The sequence below is a fragment of the Carcharodon carcharias genome, chromosome 10, assembly GCF_017639515.1.
Source record: "Carcharodon carcharias isolate sCarCar2 chromosome 10, sCarCar2.pri, whole genome shotgun sequence".
Taxonomy (NCBI): domain Eukaryota; kingdom Metazoa; phylum Chordata; class Chondrichthyes; order Lamniformes; family Lamnidae; genus Carcharodon; species Carcharodon carcharias.
In genome coordinates, this window is record NC_054476.1 from 114117439 (window position 1) to 114140410 (window position 22972).

A 22972-nucleotide genomic window follows, 5' to 3' on the forward strand; every position below is an offset into this window, starting at 1 on the left:
CATGAGCCCACCCAGGTGTCCTCCTGTCATACAGCTGTGATATTCCCCTTAACCAGCAATGCAACTCCCCCACCTCTTCTACATCCCTCTCTATAGGTGAGATAGGATTGCTTGGAATTCCAGAGAAGTAATTATGAGTGGACTGGCAATCTGACTCAATTGCCATTCCATCGGAACTTACAGTCCAACATGACAATTAATCCCTTAAACAATCAAGCTGGATAAATATCTCATCAGGAATGGGATGAAGGTTATAGGGATAAGTAATCAGGTATATTGTGGACCAGAAAGGCCAGGGATCCCTGTTTGTTTGCAACGTGGTGGTTTTCCGGGGTGGAGGAACAAAGAGATCTCAGAAGTAAAAATATGCCAATCACATAAAAGTTACACCACAGGTTAGCAAGGCCATTAAAAAAACAAATCTAAGCACTAGGGTTTATTTCCAGAGGGACAGAATTGAAAAGTAAGGAAGTTATGCTGAACATGTATCGAACCTTGGTTAGACCACACAGAGTACTGCATGCAGCTCTATCACCACATTATAAAAAGGATATAGAGGCACTGAAGATGATGCAGAGAAGGTTTACAAGGATGGTACCAGAAATGCTTGGGTATGCATATCAGGAAAGGATTAACAAGCTGGATCTCTTTTCTCTTGAAAAAACAAGGTTTAGGGGTGACCTAATATTAAAACTTTGAAAAGTTTTGATAGATGCAGAGAGAATGCTTCCACTTATAATGAAGAGCATAATTGGAGGCCATCTACACCAAGAAATCCAATAGGGAATTCAGAAGGAACTTCTTCACCTAAAGAATGCTGAGAATGTGGAATTTGCTACCACAGGAAATGGTTAAATAGTATAGATGGATATAAAGGGAGGCTAGAAAAGCACACAAGGGAGAAAGGCGTAAAGGGTTACACTGATAGATTTAGATGAGGAAAGACAGAGGTGGCTCAAATGGAGCATAAAGACTGACATGAATTGATTGAGCCGAATGACCTGTTTCTATATCGTACATACTGTGTAATCCTGGTTTTGCCAGCGATGCCCACATCCTATGAGTGAATAAAAAAGTGTGTACAACCACAAACTGAACATCTGCACAGTGTGAACTGCAACTGACTGAACAACTGCACATTATGTATGTACTACAACAGGCTGAATCTCTACAGTGTCCCTTGCTGCTGCTCCTGAAACTACTAGTCTGATTCTTTTCTCTAATGAAACTGTGTTTCTGGCAGACTCAGCCAGGAATATAGTGGACTCTATTAACCATCTTGAAGTATGTGAGGTATGGTTGTACCCAGTAGCATGGTTTTGACCTTCCAAAGAGACGATCTGTAAGGAATTGATTCGAGGATACAAGGATATCCGATTAATTTCTTGGTTCATTATGTCACCTCATGTCTTGGTGAATGCTGACTTGCAAGTTGACACAATTCTTCTGAACCATACTGAGAGGAAGGACTTTTCCAGCGTCAAAGCAAAATGAGAAAAATCAAAGTTCCAATGTAAGTTAAGCATGTGGTGTCCAAACAGTTCTCCTGTTGGACTTTTAGATATGAAAAAGATGATCTTCCTCTAGTTCACATGTGAGACACAGAACCAAATTGATTTGTGGATTTGTGACAAAAAGAACAAGCAGATGCAGCAGTGGAGGGCTGTATCTTACACAGAACTGTCACTGAATGCCCTGGATGGGAATCAGTGTCATAGTGGGTATACGTATTTGCAAAGTCCTTCTCATGTGGAAATAAAAACAGAAAATGCTGGAAAAACTGATCAGGTCTGACAGCATCCGTGGAGAGAGAAACAGAGTTAATGTTTCGAGCCCATATGACCCTTCTTCAGGGCTAAAGAGAAGTAGAAATGTGATGAAATTTATACTGTAAGGGGTGGGGAGGGGGGTTGGTGGAGCAGGTGAAGCTGGATAGAAGGTCAGCGATAGTTGGGGCTAAGGAGAGATTGACAAAGATGTCATGAACAAAATGGAATGCCTACCTTGAAGAAGTACTGCTTTTCTTTCCGACAGGATTTCCATTGTCTCTTTCGCCTTGTTCACCTTCATTGCTATCCATTTCCCTCCTGGTGTTTGACAAGGTATTTCCTAAAACTCACTTTCACAGCCATATTTGCCCTTCTGCGATTGCATGGGAAGGTGCCATGGGGACGGGATGAGGCGTTGGGTGTGATGGAGGAGAGGACCAGGGTGTCACAGAGGGAATGCTGATGGGAGGGGGAGGGCGGGGTTGAGGGGGTGATGTGTTTGCTGGTGGCATCATGCTGGAGTTGGCAGAAATGGCAGAGGATGATCCTTTGAATGTGGAGGCTGGTGGGGTAAAAAGTGAGGATAAGGGCTCCCTATCATGGTTCTAGTGGGGAGGGCAGGGGTGCGGGAGATGTATTGGACATGTTTGAGGGCCCTGTCAACACAGTGTTGGGGAAACCTTGGTTAAGGAAGAAGGAAGACATGTCAGAAGTACTGTTTTGGAAAGCAGCATCATCTGAACGGAGGCAGAGGAACTGAGGGAATGGGATGCAGCCTTTACAGAAGGCAGGATGTGAGGAGTTGTAATCAAAGTATCTGTGGGAGTCATTGAGCTTATAATGAATATTGATGGACAGTCTATCACCAGAAATGGTGACAGCCAGGTTTTGCTTTCATCCAAGGCTCAATGCCCACCCTGTTTGGGTTGCAGTGTTAAGCAGCTACTGCTGAAGCCCAGCACTTGAAAGTGGTGGAACCACCATTCATTGCATTGTTGTCCAGACTGAGAACAAGGGAATGGTGGCACTTGACACATTCTATGATTATCACTAAAGCAAAGTAACTGCTGGAAATCTAAATTGAAAACAGAAAATGCTGGAATTACTCAGCAGGTTTGGCAGCATTGAAAGAGAGAGAAACTGAGCTAACATTTCAGGTCAATGACCTTTCATCAGGACCAGGAAAACTTAGAAATGGAATAGGTTTTAAGGCAACAAAGGAGGGGAAAGCGGGAAAAATAACAAAAGGGAAGGTTTGTGACAGGGTGGAGGGCAGGAGAGATTAAATGACGAAAGAGTTGGCAAGACTATAGGGAGTGGTGATGGGACAAGTAAAGAAAGATGTCTAGACGAGACGTGAATAGCAGAATAATGAACAGCTGCCATAAAGAAGTGAAAAAAGGAAAGAAACAGAGAAAAAACAGCAAAGAGAAACAAAACAAAATGGAGGCAGAGGTTAAAAAAATTGAGTCCAATGTTGAGTCATGAAGACTGTAAAATACCCAGTCAAAAGATGAAGCACTGTTCCCTGAAATTGTGTTGACTTCACTAGAACATAGTAGGCCAAGAACAGAAAGGTCACAGTGAGAACAAGGAAGAGAATTAAAACCACAGGCAAATTGACGCTTGCAAACCGAACAAAATGGCCACCTAGTCTATGTTTGGCCTCACTGTAGAGGGGACCAAATTGTGAATAGCAAATACAATATACTAAATTGAAAGAAGTACAAATAAATCACTGTTTCATCTGGAAGCTTTGGAGCCCTGAAAGATGAGGAAAGAGGAGGTAAAAGGACAGGCGTTGTATCTTGCTTGCATGGAAAGCTGCCATGGGAAGGGAGGGAATGTTGGTTATGATTGAGGCCTAGACCAGGGTAGCATGGACGGAATGGTTCCTTTGGAATGTTGAAAGGGGAGGTGAGAGGTAGGTGTGTTTTGTGGTGGCATCATGTTGGAGTCATATTTTCCCACCAACTCCATCCCCTCCTTGTCTAGTCTCCTCCCACTTAAATGCATGACTCTGCTGATGCCCTCCATCATTTTAACAGTTTCCTGTTGCCTGACCTTAACACTCTCCTCTTCATCATGGAAGCCCAATCTCTCCACGCTTCCATCCCCAGCCAAGATGGACTGAGAGATCACCAGTTCTTCACTGAACAGAGGCCAAACTAGTCTCCATCCATCACCACTCTCTTCCACCTTGTTCTCACATTGAACAACTTCTCCTTTAACTCCATTGACTACCTCCAAGTAAAGGTGTTGCTAAGGGTGCCTGAATGTGTCCTAGCTATCCCTGTCATTTTGTGGGAGATGTGGAACATTCTTTGTCCCAGTCCTATTCAGGCCCCTTCCCTCACATCTTTTTCCAGTACATTGATGACTGTATCAGTGTCATTTCCTGCTCTCGCCTTGAACTGGAAATTTCATCAACTTGCTTCCAATTTCCACGCTTCTCAGACCTTCCCATGATCCATCTCTGACTCTTCCCTTCTCTTCATTGTCTTTCCTATCTCTGTTTCTGGGGATAGGCTATAAACCAATGATGCAACCTTAAATACTAGCACTTTTGATATGTCCTTTTCCTCTGAGGATTCCTCCACAGTGGTTGACTGGGCCTGCAACTGCATCCATTCCATTTCCCACACTTCTGTTCTCACCGCTTCCCCTCCATCCCAAAATATCAACAGGGTTATCCTTGTCCTTGCCTTCCGCCCTATCAGCCTCCGTATACAATGGATCATCCTCTGTTCTTTCCACCGGATTCAGTGTGATGCCACAACCAGACATACCTTCCTCTCCCCTCCACTTTCAGCATTTATGCCAGGATCATTCCCTCCATAATACCCTGGTCTGCTTCTCAGTCATCTTAGCATCCCCTCCCCTTCACACAGCAACTTTCCATGCAGATGATGCCATACCTGTCCTTTTACCCCCCTCCCTTCTCATTGCCCAAGGCCTCAAATATTCATTACTGGTGAAACAGCAACTTACTAATACCTCTTTCAATTTAGCATAATGTGCTCACTGCTCATGATGTGGTCTCCTCTACATTGGAGAGGTCAAACACAGACTGAGTGACTACTTCCTTTCAATCTACAAGTGTGACCCTGAGCTTCCAGTCACCTGTCATTTTAATTTTACATCCTGGTACTACCCTGACTTTCTGTTCTTTCTGACTTTAGTGTTCCAATGAAGGTCAACCAAGCCCAAGAAACAGCACCATATCCTTTGACGGCGCTCTACAGCCTTCTAGACCCAATATTGAATTCAACCATTTTAGATTATAACATTCTCCCCACATTTTGTTTCCTTTTTCTTTACTGGTATTTGTTTTTTCTCTCTTTGTTGTTTCTCTTTTCCTTATTTTCTCTTTCAGACAGCAGCTGTTCATTATTCCACATTCACACCTCCTCTGTACATATCTTTTGTTTATATACTTGTCCCATTACCACCCCGTTTGGTATTGCTCTGCCAACTCTTTTGTCATTTAGTCTCTTTTGCTTTCCACCCTATCATAGACCATACCTTTTGTTCTTTTCCCACCTTCCCTCACTTTCACTTGCCTAAAATCTATTACATTTCTAACAGTTCTGATGAAAAGTCATTGACCTCTCTCCACTGATACTGCCTAACCTGTTGAGTATTTCCAGCATTTTCTGTTTTTACATTTTATAACAAGCTGTGTTGCTCACCATTCTACTCATACTGGTAGCTACAGTCCACTTGGAGCTCAGGCCTATGCTTGTCACTTGTCTAATTACCAATGAATGACTCTCTCCCTTGAATGAGAATGGAGTTTCTTTGGGGTCGCAGTGACTACAATGATGAGCTTGGAAAAGGATATTTGGAACAAATCCCCCTTCGTGGACTTAACAATCTATTACCTGACCCAACCACTCCTTGACAATGTCAATAATGGTACACTGAATCATTATGTGGTCAGGATTTACTCACTTGGTTCAAATGGTGGTAACCTTGCAATTGATAGTGTAGATCTAGTTGGACAGATAATGAGAGACTTAGTAGTGCTTTGTACGGGAAGGTAAGAGAGTTAATTAAATTCCAGCAGTACCCCTGACTGTGCCAACCTGTGGCTCTTGACTTGGGAAAGTGCTGTGTTCTGACTCATGGAGAGAATTTGCACTGAATTTCAGAAACAAAAAATGTCCATAAATGTGAAATTTCTCATTTGTTGGTTTAGAGTTTCTTTAACAGTGTTCCATGTGTAAGAGAAAAACGAGCCTGATTACATCTCTCACAAACATATGGTTGTAATTTTGGTTGAAGGATAAATATTGGCCAAGACACCATGGAGAACTTTCCTACTCTTCTTCAAATAACCACCTGAGAAAGTAGACTTGGTTTAGCAGCTCATCTGAAAGACAGTGCTCCCTCAGTACTAGAGTGTCAGCATAGATTTTGTGTTCAAGTCTTTAAAGTGGGACTTGAATTCACAACCATCTGACTTGAGGTGAGTGCTACCTACTGAGTCAAGGCTGACACAAATCCATGGCAATAGAACAATCAATCTCACTTTGAAGAATATATACTTGTGATGGATTTGGGTCCAAATTTGAACTTTTGTTTCTGTAGTGTTGCTGTAAACAGCATTTTGGTAGATTTAGCCTAAAACTTCCTGTCTGATGGGATCATTTCTCTTGAGCCTCAAGTACAATTTGCAGGCTGAGTGCTGGTTAGTGGAAAGAAAACTAGTTAAGAAATGATGCAGAGAATTTAAGATTGCTACAAATCTCTGGTAAACTCTCCCCTGAGAATGCAAGTCTAGATAGAAATATGGTTGAGGCATTGAACCAAACTTGTTTTCATTCCTGAACTGAAATGTCAGACCCTTAAAATTGTAGATTATTTTCTGAGACTTCCATTCACCTAAGCTTTAGGAAAACAATACTCACCCTGCAGAAAACACAAGTGCTGAAAATAAAAAAAAGTAATGAGCATCTGAAGAGAGAAGTTTTCACAGTGGGTTACCCTAATCTAGTCTGTAGGAATTGAAACAAGATAGGCTGTAGTCATTCAGTGATCTATGGTTATGGGGAGATAATGGCAAGACAATGTCATTGGACAATCCAGGAACCCAGAACAAGGGTACAACCTCCAAATTAGAACTAGGCCATTCAGGGGCGATGTCAGGAAGCATTTGTTTATCCACAGGGTCATAGAAATTTGGAACTATCTTCCCCCAAAATACTGTTGGGTCTGGGGGAATCAATTAAAATTTTCAAAACTGAGGTTGATAAGTTTTTGTTAGGCAAATGGTGTTAAGGGTTACAAAACCAAGACAGTTGTATGAAGTTAACATATATCTGTAATTAAATCATAGCTTAATTGAATGGTAGAACATGCTCGAGGGGCTCAATGACCCCCTCCTGTGTGAGGTTGCCAGTTGTGGTTGGATGTATTTCTGAAAAGTGTCATCCCAGACTCTTCCACTTCCAACTGTCCCCCCAGCCCACACGCCTGCTATTGGTCAATCCAATCATCCCACATTGCAATGGTCTGCCCCCCTCTATGACCAATCAGGAAAACACTGGCTCTTAATGACCCAACCTGGACTGCCTTTTCCCCGTAGCCAATATTTTATAACTAATACAGGAAAGTTTTCAAAGAAAACGAAAAAAACTATTTTTTTAAAGAAGTATTTTTTCTTCATAGTTGCTTGCAGCAATGTCTGGGAGATTAATTCCTGGAGATTCCCGGACAATCCTGGAGAGTTGTCCAAATACAAGTAATGGTTGTGCCCTAGCGAGGTGAAGAGCCCTGAACTGATGAATATCAGAGTCAGAGCACGGAGGGGGACGGGCGGATGTGGTGCAGGATTCCTGTTAAACAGCGGAAACTGCAGCTCGAACCGTTTTTTATTTGCCTTTCACATTCAGTTTCTTTCCCTGAGATCAGAGACAATGAAAGGCCGTAGAAGGAGCCCCTGAGTCTGCAGCCGGTAAGGAGCCCATACTGAACCCAGAGACCCGACCTCTCCAACTGTTCCCTTCCCCGCTTCCAGCCGCTGAAATTAACCTGGTCTTTCTCGGTGTGTCAATTTCCGACAATGTTCTCCAAAAGAAGTTGCTGCATTTGACAGTTATTAATTTAATGCAGAAAACCCAAATAATTCAGTCTGGGGGGATTTCTAAAACGTTGCACAATTAATGTAATATTTAAAGTCGAAACCCAACCAGTAAAATAAGTTGTTTACTAATTAGTATAATACGCGCACAATCGTGAGGGCAACATTCAATATTCTATACCGCTTCTATCTCCTACCCAAAATCCACAAACAGAACTGCCCCGGTAGACCGATCGTCTCAGCTTGCTCCTGCCCCACAGAACTCATTTCTCGTTATCTTGACTCCCTTCTCTCTCCCCTTGTCCAGTCCCTTCCCACCTACATCCGTGATTCCTCTGACACCTTACGTCACATCAACAATTTCCAGTTCCCTGGCCCCAACCGCTTCCTCTTCACCATGGACGTCCAATCCCTCTACACCTCCATCCCCCACCAGGATGGTCTGAGGGCCCTTAGCTTCTTTCTCGAACAGAGGCCCGAACAATCCCCATCCACCACTACTCTCCTCCGTCTGGCTGAACTTGTTCTCACGCTGAACAATTTCTCCTTCAACTCCTCTCACTTCCTCCAAATAAAAGGTGTGGCTATGGGTACCTGCATGGGCCCCAGCTATGCCTGTCTCTTTATGGGGTATGTGGAACATTCCTTGTTCCAGTCCTACTCCGGCCCCCTTCCACAACTCTTTCTCTGGTACATCGATGATTACTTCGGTGTCGCTTCATACTCTCGTCGGGACTTGGAAAAATTTATTAATTTTGCTTCCAATCTCCACCCCTCCATCATTTTCATGTGGTCCATCTCTGACACTTCCCTTCCCTTCCTTGACCTCTCTGTCTCAATCTCTGGTGATAGACTGTCCACCAATATCCATTACAAACCCACCGACTCCCACAGCTATCTCGACTACAGCTCCTCACACCCCGCTTCCTGTAAGGACTCCATCCCATTCTCTCAGTTCCTTCGCCTCCGTCACATCTGTTCTGATGATGCTACCTTCAAAAACAGTTCCTCTGACATGTCCTCCTTCTTCCTTAACCGAGGTTTTCCACCCACGGTCGTTGACAGGGCCCTCAACCGTGTCCGGCCCATCTCCCGCGCATCCGCCCTCACGCCTTCTCCTCCCTCCCAGAAACATGATAGGGTCCCCCTTGTCCTCACTTATCACCCCACCAGCCTCCGCATTCAAAGGATCATCCTCCGCCATTTCCGCCAACTCCAGCATGATGCCACCACCAAACACATCTTCCCTTCACCCCCCCCCCCCCCATCGGCATTCCATAGGGATCGCTCCCTCCGGGACACCCTGGTCCACTCCTCCATCACCCCCTACTCCTCAACCCCCTCCTATGGCACCACCCCATGCCCACGCAAAAGATGCAATACCTGCCCCTTCACTTCCTCTCTCCTCACCGTCCAAGGACCCAAACACTCCTTTCAAGTGAAGCAGCATTTCACTTGCATTTCCCCCAACTTAGTCTACCGCATTCGTTGCTCCCAATGTGGTCTCCTCTACATTGGAGAGACCAAACGTAAACTGGGCGACCGCTTTGCAGAACACCTGCGGTCTGTTGGCAAGAATGACCCAAACCTCCCTGTTGCTTGCCATTTTAACACTCCACCCTGCTCTCTTGCCCACATGTCTGTCCTTGGCTTGCTGCATTGTTCCAGTGAAGCCCAACGCAAACTGGAGGAACAACACCTCATCTTCCGACTAGGCACTTTACAGCCATCCGGACTGAATATTGAATTCAACAACTTTAGGTCGTGAGCTCCCTCCCCCATCCCCACCCCCTTTCTGTTTCCCCCTTCCTTTTCTTTTTTTTCCAATAAATTATATAGATTTTCCTTTTCCCACCTATTTCCATTATTTTTTTAAAAAAAATTTTTTTAAATCTTTTATGCTCTCCCTACCCCCACTAGAGCTATACCGTTCTGTCGAAGGGTCATGGGGACTCGAAACGTCAACTCTTTTCTTCTCCGCCGATGCTGCCAGACCTGCTGAGTTTTTCCAGGTAATTCTGCTTTTGTTTTGGATTTCCAGCATCCGCAGTTTTTTTGTTTTTATATCTATACCTTGAGTGCCCTGCCATCCATTCTTAATTAGCACATTCGTTTAGATAATATCACCAACTTTAACACCTATGTGTTTTTTTTGTTCTATTGTTGTTGACATCTTTTGATGATCTGCTTTTATCACTGCTTGTTTGTCCCTACAACCACACCCCCCTCCACTTCTCTCTCTCCGCCCCCCACACACACACCTTAAACCAGCTTATATTTCAACTCTTTCTTGGACTCGAACTCAAGTTCTGTCGAAGGGTCATGAGGACTCGAAACGTCAACTCTTCTTCTCCGCCGATGCTGCCAGACCTGCTGAGTTTTTCCAGGTAATTCTGTTTTTGTATTCAATATTGTTTTCTGTGTCAAATGAGCTTCGCTTGGACGAAACTCCACCTTTTAAATTACAGCTCGTGTGTTAAATCCCTTTGACAACCTGTCTGATTCGGCAACGCCCCAGATCCAGAAACACAGCCAAATCCAGGTGCAGAGCTAGTTTCAGTTCTAACTTCAGATGACCAAGAGCCACATCCCAATACCCCAGTTCCAGATGTCTTTGAAACGAAAGCTAAGGAAAGGTGGGGGCAGGGAGATGCTGCATTAGCCAGAGGATGGGTTCAGCACCCCCCCGTTTGGTTCATGTAGTCGGGAAAAACCCAACTTTACCTTTGCACACTTCAAATCATTCTGTATTTTTACAACAGCCAGGGGCGGCGCTGTGATGTCACGGAGAGCAAGCATCAGGTTCGGGGTACGAACAATGTAAATTTGTTTAAATACAGAGAGCTTGGTTGCTCGTTGCGAGAAACTTGGGGATTCTGAACTGCACTAATTCCAGCCTAAACAACTATTGGGCTGTGCATTAGCTCCACGCGTTGGGACCGTGTCTGTTATTACTTTTATTTTAAACGGGGTGCCCTTAAGCGTCCAAAGAGATGAGCAGAGCCAGCAAAACAGATATTGATGTTGAGTGCAGGATGTCTTTAGCTGTGCCAGAAGGTTACTCCCTCGATCCATTTGGAAGTTATAGGTCAGTCTCTTGCTGATTCAGAGAATTCTACTTTTTCACATTTTAAACATTTGTTTTTAAAACTTTTCAGGAACAATTCTTTACATGAAACGGTTGCATTTAAATGTGGAGCCTTGTTTGTGGTTCTCGGGTCTGTCACGTGCAAAACATAATGGCCATTCAGCATCTGGCTAAACAGCAACGCGTCTATGACCACAAGTTCTCTGGTGTTGAAGGCTCCAGTATTAAAGGGAAAGCGATTCTAATCAGCAAAACCACACTGCAGGAGAGGCCATTCAGTTCCTCCATTCTGTTCCACCATTCCATTAGATCATGACTGATCTGTATTTCAACCCCATTTATCCACCTATTCCTAGATTCCTCTGACAAACAAAAACTAAACATTGGCAACTTTGCATTAATTTCTTACATATTGTATATGTTGAGTCAAGTCTTTAGGAGGCTTTTGACAGTACGCCATGTAGCCTCAAGAGCTCCTACACCCACTTCAGAGCATTATCAATGAATGTTGATAAAGATTTGAATGTCTCTGACTAGCATTCATCCAATTTGATTGGATAATTTGCCCAAGAATTATTATTTTGTAACTAATTAAGTAGAAGTGAAGAAAATATGCAGGGCTTTGGATCTTTTTAAATGATTCTCGATATGGGTGACGTTTTGGCAAACCAATGTTTCTTATCCCATCTCAAGGCACTCTCAAGACATTGAGAGTCAATTGTGTAGGGTGGGACTGAAATCAGATGAAGACCAGACCAGGTAGTGGTGACATATTTCTAAGAAAATTAAGAGGGGGAAACCAGGGAATTATAGACCAGTTAGCCTAACATTTGTTATTGGGGAAATTAGTGGAGTCTATCGTTAAGGTTAGAGTGATAAACCTTGAACAATTTCAGCTGATCTGAGAGCACCAGTATGGAGTTGTAAAGGGTAGGTTATGCTTTGAATTTTTGAAGAAATGGCTGAACAAGGGAATGTCTATGGATGTTATTTATACGGACTTGCATGAGGCATTTGTTAAAGTTCTTCGCAAGAGACTTTTAGCTGAAGTTGAAACTCATGGGATTGAAGGCAAATTATTGAGCTGGTTTAGAATTTGACTCAACTGCAGGAAACAGAGAATAGAGATAATGAGCAGTTACTATATGGCAGGATGTGACTAGCGGTGTCCCATAAGGATCTGCGTTGTGAGCTTAACTATTCATTGTATTTATTAATTACTTAGACAATGGGATAGAAAGCCACAAATTCTAGTTTGCCAATGATGCAAAGTTAATGGGTATTGTAAGCAATGCAGGGAGAAACATAAAATTACAAAGAAATATTAATAGTACAAAACTTGAATATTGCTGTAAAGAGTGACATGTTGCTGAAGCTTTTCCACTAACTGGATGCTACCGTCAGCCCAAAAAGATGTTCTGCCTGCCACAATTGAGCAGTTTCATGTATAAATTTCAGTGCCGGTGCAATGATGGGTAGGCAGTACATCCCAACAATTGGCTGATTGAATAAAACCGCTTGTTCCTTCAGTTGCTTGTAGTATGTTGAGTACAGACTGTACTCAACTAACTTACAAAACCCAAAAAAATCTCAACTATTAGATGCGATTCCTCAATTGGGCACCACTTGCTGAACAATTCTGAGAGCGCTAATAGCACCATGAACAACCAATTTAAGATGATCAGTCAAGCTCATAACGTGACTCATTTATGCTTGCTAGAAGTGAATGCATACATTCATATGCAGGGACCTGTTCTTTGTAAACAAAAGGAATATGTTCAAGCCTTGTATCTATTTGGAATTACCCAGGATCTTGGGGAGCCTATCGTTCCCCATTGCTTTCTCCATGACAATGCCTCAGCCAGTCAGAGTCAACTTGCCAACCAATCAGCACCCTTTTCTCCTGGAGTATAAATTGTTGTGATTGTTTGAAATTTGGCATTCTTGCCATTGTCCTGATGTGTGCAAGATGTAAAGCTTCTGCAACACGTCTTTCTTTTCAGCAATATTCAAATATTAATAAATTAAGTGATTGGCAAAATTGTATAATTGATTTAAATGTTAGCAAATGTGTGTACCTCACTTTGGCCCTAAAAAAGACAGGACAGTGTATTTTGTAAATGATGAGAAGCTGGAACCAGCGAACATCCAAAGAGACTTAGGGATCCAGGTACACAGGTCATTAAAATGCTGTGAACATTATGGAAAATAATCAAAAAAGCTTGTGGGAATGCTGACCTTTATATCTGGTGGGCTAGAACTTAAGAGAATGGAAGTTTTGCTTCAGCTATGCAAATTTGGGGAAGAATTTTCCCATCAGCATGCGAGGGTGCAGGGCCCACTTGCCAATGTGTAAAATGATGTGGAATGGCATCAGGCGGAACTCCCAACGTCACCCCACGTTATTTGCATTTTCAGGTCGGCAGGGGCGCAGCCAGATCAGCTGGGCAGGTCAGGAGTGCTGGCAGCCACCTGAAAAAGTGTGAAACCTCATCCATGGGTGGAATGAGATTTCATGACTGAATTAAAAAATTAAGGTTAACTTTTACTTAAAGTTATGTCCATGTGCCAACTCATGTGACATGCTCCTTCGCGCGAGTGCACCAAGAGTGCACTTCTGCATTTGCCATTCGCCACCCACCACCCCCCCGCCCCCCAACCACAGATGGCTGCCTGCTCCCGCACTCTTTCCCCACCCCCCCTCCAACGGGGGAAAATTTTGCCTCTGGAGCACTGTGAGCAGTCCTGGACACTGCACCTTAGGATGGATAATTTGGCCTTGACTGGCATGATTTACTGAATGATACTTAGACTCTAAGGGTTAATTTACAAGGCAAGATTTCATAAAGTAGAGCTGTATTCCTTGGAATTTAGCAGGTTATGAGGGATGAATTGATCAAAATTTTGGAAACATTAAGGGGAAACAATAAGGTAGTTAGATTGATAATATTTCCAGTGGGAAAACAGGCTTGAACACCCACTGGCCTACTTCTCCTTGAAGAATGTTGGTAAAGCCACAACTTAACACTGCTCTTGATCAATTTCCGATCAAACCTTTCCTGCCCCACCCCCACTCCTGCCCACCGCCAGTCTCATGAAAGCTTCCACAGTGCAGTCTGTAGTGACCTGTATTTATTCCTTCTCTTCCATTGCCTGTTGGTTGCTAGATTCTCTCATAAATTGCTAGTGGAAAGAGCTTATGTTTTATTGGGTGCCATTTTCAATTATGTCATATTAACGATGAGGTCAAACTGTGAATACAGATTATTTCCGATTAACCGCTATGTCAGGAGATAATATAGAGCAGGTTCACAGTTTCTCCCTTACTGTTCAAGATGGGAAGTATAGTGTAGGTGGGGTGGGGCGGGGGTGGAGAGATGTGAAGGGGCCCTGAATGGTGCTCCAAGGTCATGCTGTGCGCATCATATACAGTTAATTAGTTTGTAGCGTGCTGTTGTTTTTGGGCAAAGTATGTTTTGCACAGCAAGATCCCACAAAGCAGCAATGAGAGAAATGACCAGTAGGAGTACAGAAATTGATGAAAAAGACCAGAATTCATCCAGCTTTCCCTCCACCCTTTTGGTAGCTGTGTGATATAATGATAATGGAGTAATTGACTAATTACAGCAAAGAATTTCTATCAGATTCAGACATATTTTGAGGAAGAAGGCCCCAGTGATGAGAGGGTTTGGGAACCAGTTCTTCTACAAAAAAGCACTTTACCACATGTTGAACCAATTAATTTGTTCCTGGTAGTACTTAGTGTTCAAGAACGAATCAAACCATATTTTAATATCCTTAATATTTTGGCCCAAAATGTTTAATGGTGTAGTGCAGAGAGTTAGAAACATAGAAAATAGGAGCAGGAGTAGGTCATTCGGCCCTTCGAGCCTGCTCTGCCATTCAATATGATCATGGCTGATCCTCTTTCTCAACACCGTACTCCCGCTCTCCCTCCATACCCCTTGACATCTTTAGAGTCCGGAGATATATCTATTTCCTTCTTAAATTATGTTCAGTCAGAGTATACCATTGGTGTGTGTTGGAAGGATTTACAGGTTGATACTCAACCTGTTTGTCCTCATTATGAATGCACCATGCAAGTCCTGGAGTGAGACCTGAACCTGGAATTTCTAACTCGGAGTCAGGGACGCTACCCACTGCCACACAAGACCTCCTCTTAATTAAAATTCCACCAGCTGCCATGTTGGGATTTGAACTCATGTCCCCAGAGAAATTGCTAATCGAGTGACATTGCCACTTTGCCAGCATCTCCCCCTTAGTAAGCAGTGCCCTTCACACACCATTCTATAGCAGGGTTCCATATGGAAGAGCAAAAATCTGAAATAGTGCGCATTTATGTGGCTGGGGCATCCAAGAAGACAACAAGTGAAAGCTGTGAACATAACCTTTGCTCCCCAATGAAATGGGAGATAAATTTGTGGAACTCCCAATTTCTACAGTCATGTAGAGAGACTAGAGACTCCTTACAACAGAGAAGGATACTTAATAGAGAAGTTTAAAATGATGAGGGTTTGGACAGAGTGAATAGGGAGAAGTTGTTTCCACTGGCAGGAAAGTCCATATGCAGAGGGCACAGATTTAAAGTGATTGACAAGAGAGATAGCAGATTTCTTTTTATGCAGATCAGGACTGCCTGAAAGGGTGTTGGAAAGAAATTCAGTCATAACTTACATATACTTGACGGGGACAATTTACAAGGCTATGGGGAAAGAACAGGGGAGTGGATAACCTTTTCAAAGAGCTGGCAGGGGCATGATAGCTTGAACGGCCACATTCTGTGCTGTATGATTCTTTTGAATTCCAAAAGCTTTACTTCAAATGTTCGAAATTCATTAGACCAAGTGACCGGTTTAGAGTTGGTCACTGATCCAACACCCGCAACCTTTTGGGTGAGAGTTCCAGATTTCTGCTACCATTAATGTAGAAAAAAAAGTGTTTCCTGATTTCAAAAGTAAATGGCCTAGTTCTAATTTTAAGATTGTGCTTCCTTGATATGAACAAGATCAGATTACCAAAATGTTTTGGTGTATCGAGCCCAATCAGAAAAGAGGTTATATGTGAAAAAGCTTTATTTTTGAGTTTGAGAAAACTCAAATACTTCTCACACTCAAAAGGGCAAACCGTTCTGGTGCAATCTGATATTTTTAAAAAATTTGTATGATTTTTTTTGATAATACACAATTTTAGTAATGGTGTGCAGAATGAACTCTTCCTGTTTAAGTTGCATTTTACTGTTATTACAAAGCATGGTATTTTAACAGCCTGCCAATATTCATAATAATTATACTATGAAGACTTTCACAATGTTGGCACTTTAGCTAGTATACAGAGCAGCTACTTATCTAAGCTAGTTTTTGGCTTCTGCCGTGCATAATGGTCCCAGGTATTTACTTAGTTTACAGTAAGGTCAGTAAATGTAAGAAAGGTGTCTAAGTGACTCCTGATTCATTTTGCCCTCATAGATTTTTTGTCGCTCCTTTTAAGTGTTTTCCTGCAATGGAACCATTTTGTTTCTGATTAAGTTACAGGGCTCAGAAACAAAGGGTGAAGTTTTAGTTGCTGAGGAAAATAGGTTTCCAATGCAAATGTGTCATAAAGGAGATTTCCCTTTCCGAAATAATCCATGATAAATCCAACATGTGATGCATGTCAACAGGATGAAGACACAGGCCTACAGATAGCATTATCAAGGCATATTCTGAGAAGTTTGATCATATAATCTCCTGCCACCCATCGTCCTATCACCACACTTCTACCATTGGTTGTCTGACGTGTCCATTTTCGACACACTGCCTCGCCATGGCCAATTGGAAACCAAGCAAACTATTTGTTACTTGCTTAGATGATTCTTGACTTTTCCTTCCTCTTTCCACCGTTATGATAAATAAATATGTTCAAAGAAAATGGAAAAACACAGAAGGGTAGGTATTTCCACCCCCTGCACCGCCTCCCCACCCCCCCCCCCCCCCACCAAACCCCACTCACTCCCACTGCCCTGAGAGCCTAGGGCAAGAGCCACAGTCAAGTCAGGGTTTTCTCATCAGGGACCCCATGCAAATATATTTACTTCAAGTGCAATATATTGTGTTGTGATTTGCTTGAATATTAATGCAGTGTGTAAACATTCTGCATGACTATTTTTTCAATCATTTTTCAACAAATTTGTGTTAATATCTTGTGAGAGATGGGGGTGGGGTAGATTTTGAACAGGCGGGTTAAGAGCCTCCAGAATTCTTATTCCTTGCTCTGTATACCAACTAAACATAGCTGGGACATGGGAAATGCCAAGGAATGTGGGAGTCCTGCAGAGTTGGTTGGTGTGATCACCCTGAAAAATACTTCAGAACTCTCATGCCCTTGCCCCATAAAGGAGAAGGGTTTGTCAGAACAATGAACGAGAGCTTTCAGTCTCTGACAGTTTTGCAATTTTGGTGGAGTTTTGGAGGAAAAGGATGAAGGTGGTGGGGGGTTTAAGGTGAAGTTGGTGAAGAATAGAGTTGGGGTGGAAAGGGTGAAGTTAAACAGGGCAGATGGAGAAGTCATGGAGTTTGGAAATAATTGGGGCAGAATTGGCAGGGTGGAGTAAAGGGAGGAGATGAGGGAGGCCCAGCGTTTCTTTCGACATGCTCCCGGCACCCCCCAACCCCGGAACCGTGTAGAACCTGAAGCAACAACCCTCTCTCAAGACCCACATGCGCACACTCAGCTGAGCTGACATAACCTTATTTGTATGTTCCATTTAGCTGATTCACATATTGATGTAGAGGATATGAACACATTGAACCTGATGGCTATCCAAGTGTTAAATCTTCTTGTCATCTTTTAGTAATTCGCTTTAAGAATTAGCAATTGCTGAATATCAGAAATTAAATTTTCCCACTGTTTGGATAATTATATCTCAACCCCTCTGACATCAGAAGCAAATAGAATTCTATTTTTTGTGTTTCCTTGGTGTACAAAACTCAAACCATGCTTGTATAGTTTCTTAGAGCAGCACATTCTAGCACCAAGTACAGAGCGGGCTATACTAGATCTGGTAATGTACAATGAGACAGGATTAACTAATGACCTCAGAGTGAAGGTGCCCCTAGGTTGTGGTCATCACAATATGATTAAATTTCACATTGATTTTGAGGGAGGGAGGAGTGGATCTAAATTAGTGTTTTAAACTTAAATAAGGACAATTATGAGGACATGAAGACAGAGCTGGCTAAAGCGAATTGGGAAATTAGGTTAAGGGAGTCAGTGGAGATGCTATGAGAGACATTTAGGGAGATATCTTAGAATACTCGGGGAAAAAATGCATTCTAGTGAGAAAGAAAGACTCTAATGGAAGGATGCACCATCCATGGCTAACTAAGGAAGTTGAAGATAGTATCAAATTGCAAGTAAGAGCACAAACATAAGTGGCAGGTTGAGCAATTGGACAGAATATAAAGAATAGCAAAGAATTACCAGAAGATTAATAGGGAGAAAGACAAAAGAGTACAAGAGAAAGCTGGCAAGAAATATAAAAACGGATAGTAAGAGTTTTTCTATTGGTATTTGAAAAGGAAAAGAGTAAGTAAAGTGAGCATTGGTCCACTAGAGATTGAGAATGGGGAATTAATAATTAAAAATAAGGAATTGGTGGATGAATTGAACGGATATTTGGCATCTGTCTTCACAGTAGAGGATACAAATAACATCCCAGAAATAATTGTGAATCAGGAGGTGAAAGGGAGGGAGGAATTTAAAACAATTACAATCACCAGGGAAAGGGTACTGAGAAAATTATTAGAACTAAAAGCTGACAAGTCCCAGGTCCTGATGGACTTTACCTAGGATCTTAAAAGAAGTGACTGAGAAGATAGTAGGTGCACTGGTTTTAATATTCCAAAGTTCCCTAGATTCTGGAAAGGTCCCATCAGTTTGGAAAATAGCAAATGTAACTCCTTTATTCATGAAAGGAGGGAGACAGAAAGAAGGAAACTACAGGCCAGTTAGCTTAACATCTGTCATTGGGATATTGCTGGAATCTATTATTAAGAAGATTACAGCGAGGCACTTAGAAAGTCTCAATACAATCACACAGATGAATGTGGATTTGTGAAAGGGAAATCATGCTTGACTAATTTATTGGAGCTCTTTCAATGAAATAACAGGCAACATGGATAAAGGGGAATCTGTGAATGTGGTGTATTTAGATTTCCAGATTACATTTGACATGCTATGTAAAATAAGAGCTCATGGTATAGGAGGGTAATATATTAGCATGGAAAGGGGATTGGTTAGCAGGAAACATAGAGTGGGCATAAATGGGTCATTTTTGAGTTGGCAAGATATGATGTGTGGAGTGCCACAGGGGTCAGTGCTGGTGCCTCAACTATTTACAATTTATATCAATGACTTGGATGAAAGTACCGAATGTATGTTTGCTAAATTTATTGATGACATAAAGATAGGTGGGAAAGTAAGTTGTGAAGAGGACATAAGGAGTCTGCAAAGGGACATAGGTTAAGTGAGTGGGCAAAATTTGGCAGATGGAATATAATGTGGGAAATGTGAACTAGTCCACTTTGGCAGAAAGAATAGAAAAGAAGCATAATATTTAAATTGAGAGATTTCAGAACTCTGAGATACAGAGGGATTTGGGTGTCCTACTGTATGAATCACAAAAAAATAGTATGCAGGTACAGCAAGTGATTAGGAAGGCACATGGGTTGTTGTCATTTATTACAAGGGGAATGAAATATAAAAGTAAGTATGTTTTGCTACCCTGGTACAGGGTGTTGGTGAGACTACATCTGGAGCATCGTGTAGTTTTGATCTTATTTAAGAAAGGTTATAAATGCGTTAGAAGCAGTTCAGAGAAAGTTCACTCAACTAATACCTGGGATGGGGGGTCGGGTCATCTTAGGAGGAAAGGTTGGATGGGTTGAGCCTGTATCCATTGGCGTTTAGAAGAATGAGAGGTGATCTTACTGAAACATATAAGATCCTGAGTAGAGTTGACAGGGTGGATGCTGAAAGGATGTTTCCCCTGTGGGAGAAATTAGAACTAGGAGACACTTTAAAAATAAGGAGTCTCCCATTTAAAATGGAGGTGAGAAGAAATTTTTTCTCTCTGAGGTCCATGCGTCTTTGGAACTCTCTTCCCTGGAGACTAGTGAAGGCAGGGCCATTGAATATTTTTAAGGTAGAGGTAGATAGATTCTTGCCTAACAAAGGCTATTGGATGCAGGCGGAATGTGGAATTGAGGCTACAATCATATCAGTCATGATCTTAGTGAATGCGGAATAGGCTCAAGGGGCCGTGTGGCCTACTCTTGTTCTTATTTCATATGTTCATATATGTCAGGCTCAGTGAGCCATCTGACTATTTGCTTTCCCTGGGTGGTTTTGTAGGTTTGTATATTATGCAATAGCTAAATTATGCTCCAAACATAGGTAAATGGTAGACAGGGAAAGACCACCTGATTCATCAAGCCTGCCTCACACTTGTAATGGCAGAAGTATCATGACTAGACAACCCCCATCTGAACCAAACCTCCTTCCCTCCCTGCCTCCCTGTAACCTTTAGGGAGATGCAAAAAAAAAAATACCTTGTACGACAATTTTGATATCCCTCACTGGGTGGAGCAGAGAACATGATATATGACATTCACTGTGGAATGGTTATGTTTGGGAAAATGTCGCATCATATTCTTCATGCAGAGTTTAGTGAAGTTCTTAATATTGAATTGGTTGTAATGCCTTTTTTCTCTGCTGCTGCTGCTTGTAGCTACTCCTACCAGGAGATCTGCTGTCATGGTATGTCTCACTTATCTGTCTTGTGCCATTCCCACACATCCATTGCAGCTCAGCCGCAACTGCTCTATGATGTCCGTCATTCAAGTATGTCTAGGTCAATCCCTCTTTCTGTTGCCCTTCACTTTGCCCTCTAGAAGCTACAGGCCTTGCTCTCTCCATGGACTTGAACCCACTCCATCCCAAGTTTGGTTAAAATTGAAGCTTTAGATTCCATATGCTTTTTATCCTTGTTCTCCCACTTCCTATGTGACAACAGTGGCTACACTTCAAAAATCCTTCAAGGCTGTAAGATTGTGGTGGTCGTGAAAGGTGCTCTATAAATGCAAGTTTTTCTTTTTAAGGATTTGTGTCTGAGCTCCTAAGTCTCTTTGCTTCTTTTAATGTTTTCCCATTTATTATCTACTTCCTTATTTGTCCTCCCAAATGGTGTCACCTCTCTGCATTAAATTTTATCTGACATCTATCTTCTAAACATCTGGTTTGGCCATGCTGCTAGGGAGATCCCCTAATACCTCCAGTTGTGAAGCCAACTGATTGTGGAAACTTTTATTCACTGCACAGCCTGCCCCACTAGCGGAGATATTCAACACGTTGTGACTCTTGTTCACGTGTTACTTTGATGTTTCTGTAGAGAGTGGAAGCATTTTATAACGAGAACCATGTTCTATATTTGAATAAGCACTGATATCCTGCCACAGTTATCGAAAGGTCTCATTGTTTCTGACTCTGATGCTTCTCATCATTATTGTCTAGAATGACCCTCAATACATTTATTTTAAATTTCTCTATGGTTTTATTTACCTCCTCTCCTGAAGGCATTAGCTTACAAGATATATAGTTCCACATGTGCTAACCTCTGTCCTATACTCAGTAAAGTGACCTTTCTTCATGTCAGAGCTTATAAATGAATGTCAGCAAGCTATTTGAGAATTGCAACCAAGCCCAGCCCTGCTTCTTTCTCCCATGAATGTAGATAGACAGGTCCCAACAGAAGTATTAAGCAGTGATTGAGAGTGGGAGGACTAGTTGACTTCCCCTGCATCTCTGATAGGTTCCTGAAGCGAAAGTTTGGTTGCAACTGAAAACTCTGTACGAACCAGGGATTGAATCTGTAACCCCCCTGTTCAGTGTTAATCAATTCCACGTTAACCAACCCTATGCTAACTAAGCATTCAGAAAGATCCTGTGATTCTTAATAATGGATAGAATTAAATAAGTGTGCAGAGCTTCAAATCAAACCTGAGTATGGAATATATATGAAAAAACAGGCTTGATGTACAAATCAGCCATCATCTAAGTGAGTGGCCTATTTGTTTTTAAATTTAATCTTGTGACATGATCATTGTTAACAAGGCTGGTGTTCATTACCTAGCCCTAGTTGGCTTTGAGAAGGTGGTGGTGAGCTGCCACCTTGAGCTGCTGTAGTCAGCGTGGCTTAGTCAACTCCACTGATGGGGAGTGAGTTTCAGGATTTTGATCCAGCAATGATGAAGATACAGTGTTATAATAGCAAGTCAGGATGTTGCCTGACTTTTAATGGGGAACTTGGAGGTAATGGTGTTCCCAGGTGTCCCATGCCTTTACTCTTCTAGGTAGATTTGGGAGGTGTTGTCAAAGAAGCCATGGTGAGTTGCTGCAGTGAATCTTGCTCATGGTACGCAGCACTGGAGCCATGGTGCGCCAGTGCTGAAGGGAGTGAATATGTAAGGAGACAGATGGTGTGCTGATCCCCAAGCCTTGGCTCTATTTACCTGCACTTTGTCCCTTCAACTTTGATAAGTGAGGTGGGCCCCAGTGGGACTCCACATTGGGCAAGTGGAAGCCTCACACATGGATACTGTATTTTGGTGTTGTGATTTGGAAACTCTTATAAATGAAATAGAGTTTTCTTTGTGACAGATCACTTACTCACCAGAAACGTTAATTTTTTCAAATTGAATTTTGGCCTAGTGATTTTTATCGTTTTACAGCATGGTTTGATTATTTTTTCTAGGATTCATTTTTCACAAAGTTTATGAATGACCCAAAAAGAAATCATAGAAATTGTACCACATCATAAAAAGAACAAAGTTCACAACAGTGAAAGGGTAAAGTGTTTAAATATCGGAGACAATGTTAAAGGAAGGGCGTTAGGAGTCAAAGGATAACTTCAATTGAAATACATCAACAGGGAGGCTATGGATATAAATGGAAAATGAGGCATGACTCTGGAGA

General features: G+C 42.2%; 1 protein-coding gene across 4 annotated transcripts in view; it reads left to right on the forward strand.

Moving 5' to 3' along the window:
• Positions 1-7632: 7632 nt before the first annotated feature.
• Positions 7633-22972, forward strand: part of LOC121283487 (linker for activation of T-cells family member 2-like) — an 89443-nt gene continuing 74103 nt past the window's right edge. For 2 of the 4 annotated variants that reach the window (XM_041198121.1, XM_041198122.1), the window contains exon 1: positions 7633-7728. The gene's annotated coding sequence lies outside the window, so the exon portion shown is untranslated. Of the gene's footprint in view, positions 7729-9815; positions 9867-22972 lie in introns of those variants that run through there. The other 2 variants (XM_041198124.1, XM_041198123.1) reach the window with 1 other exon arrangement.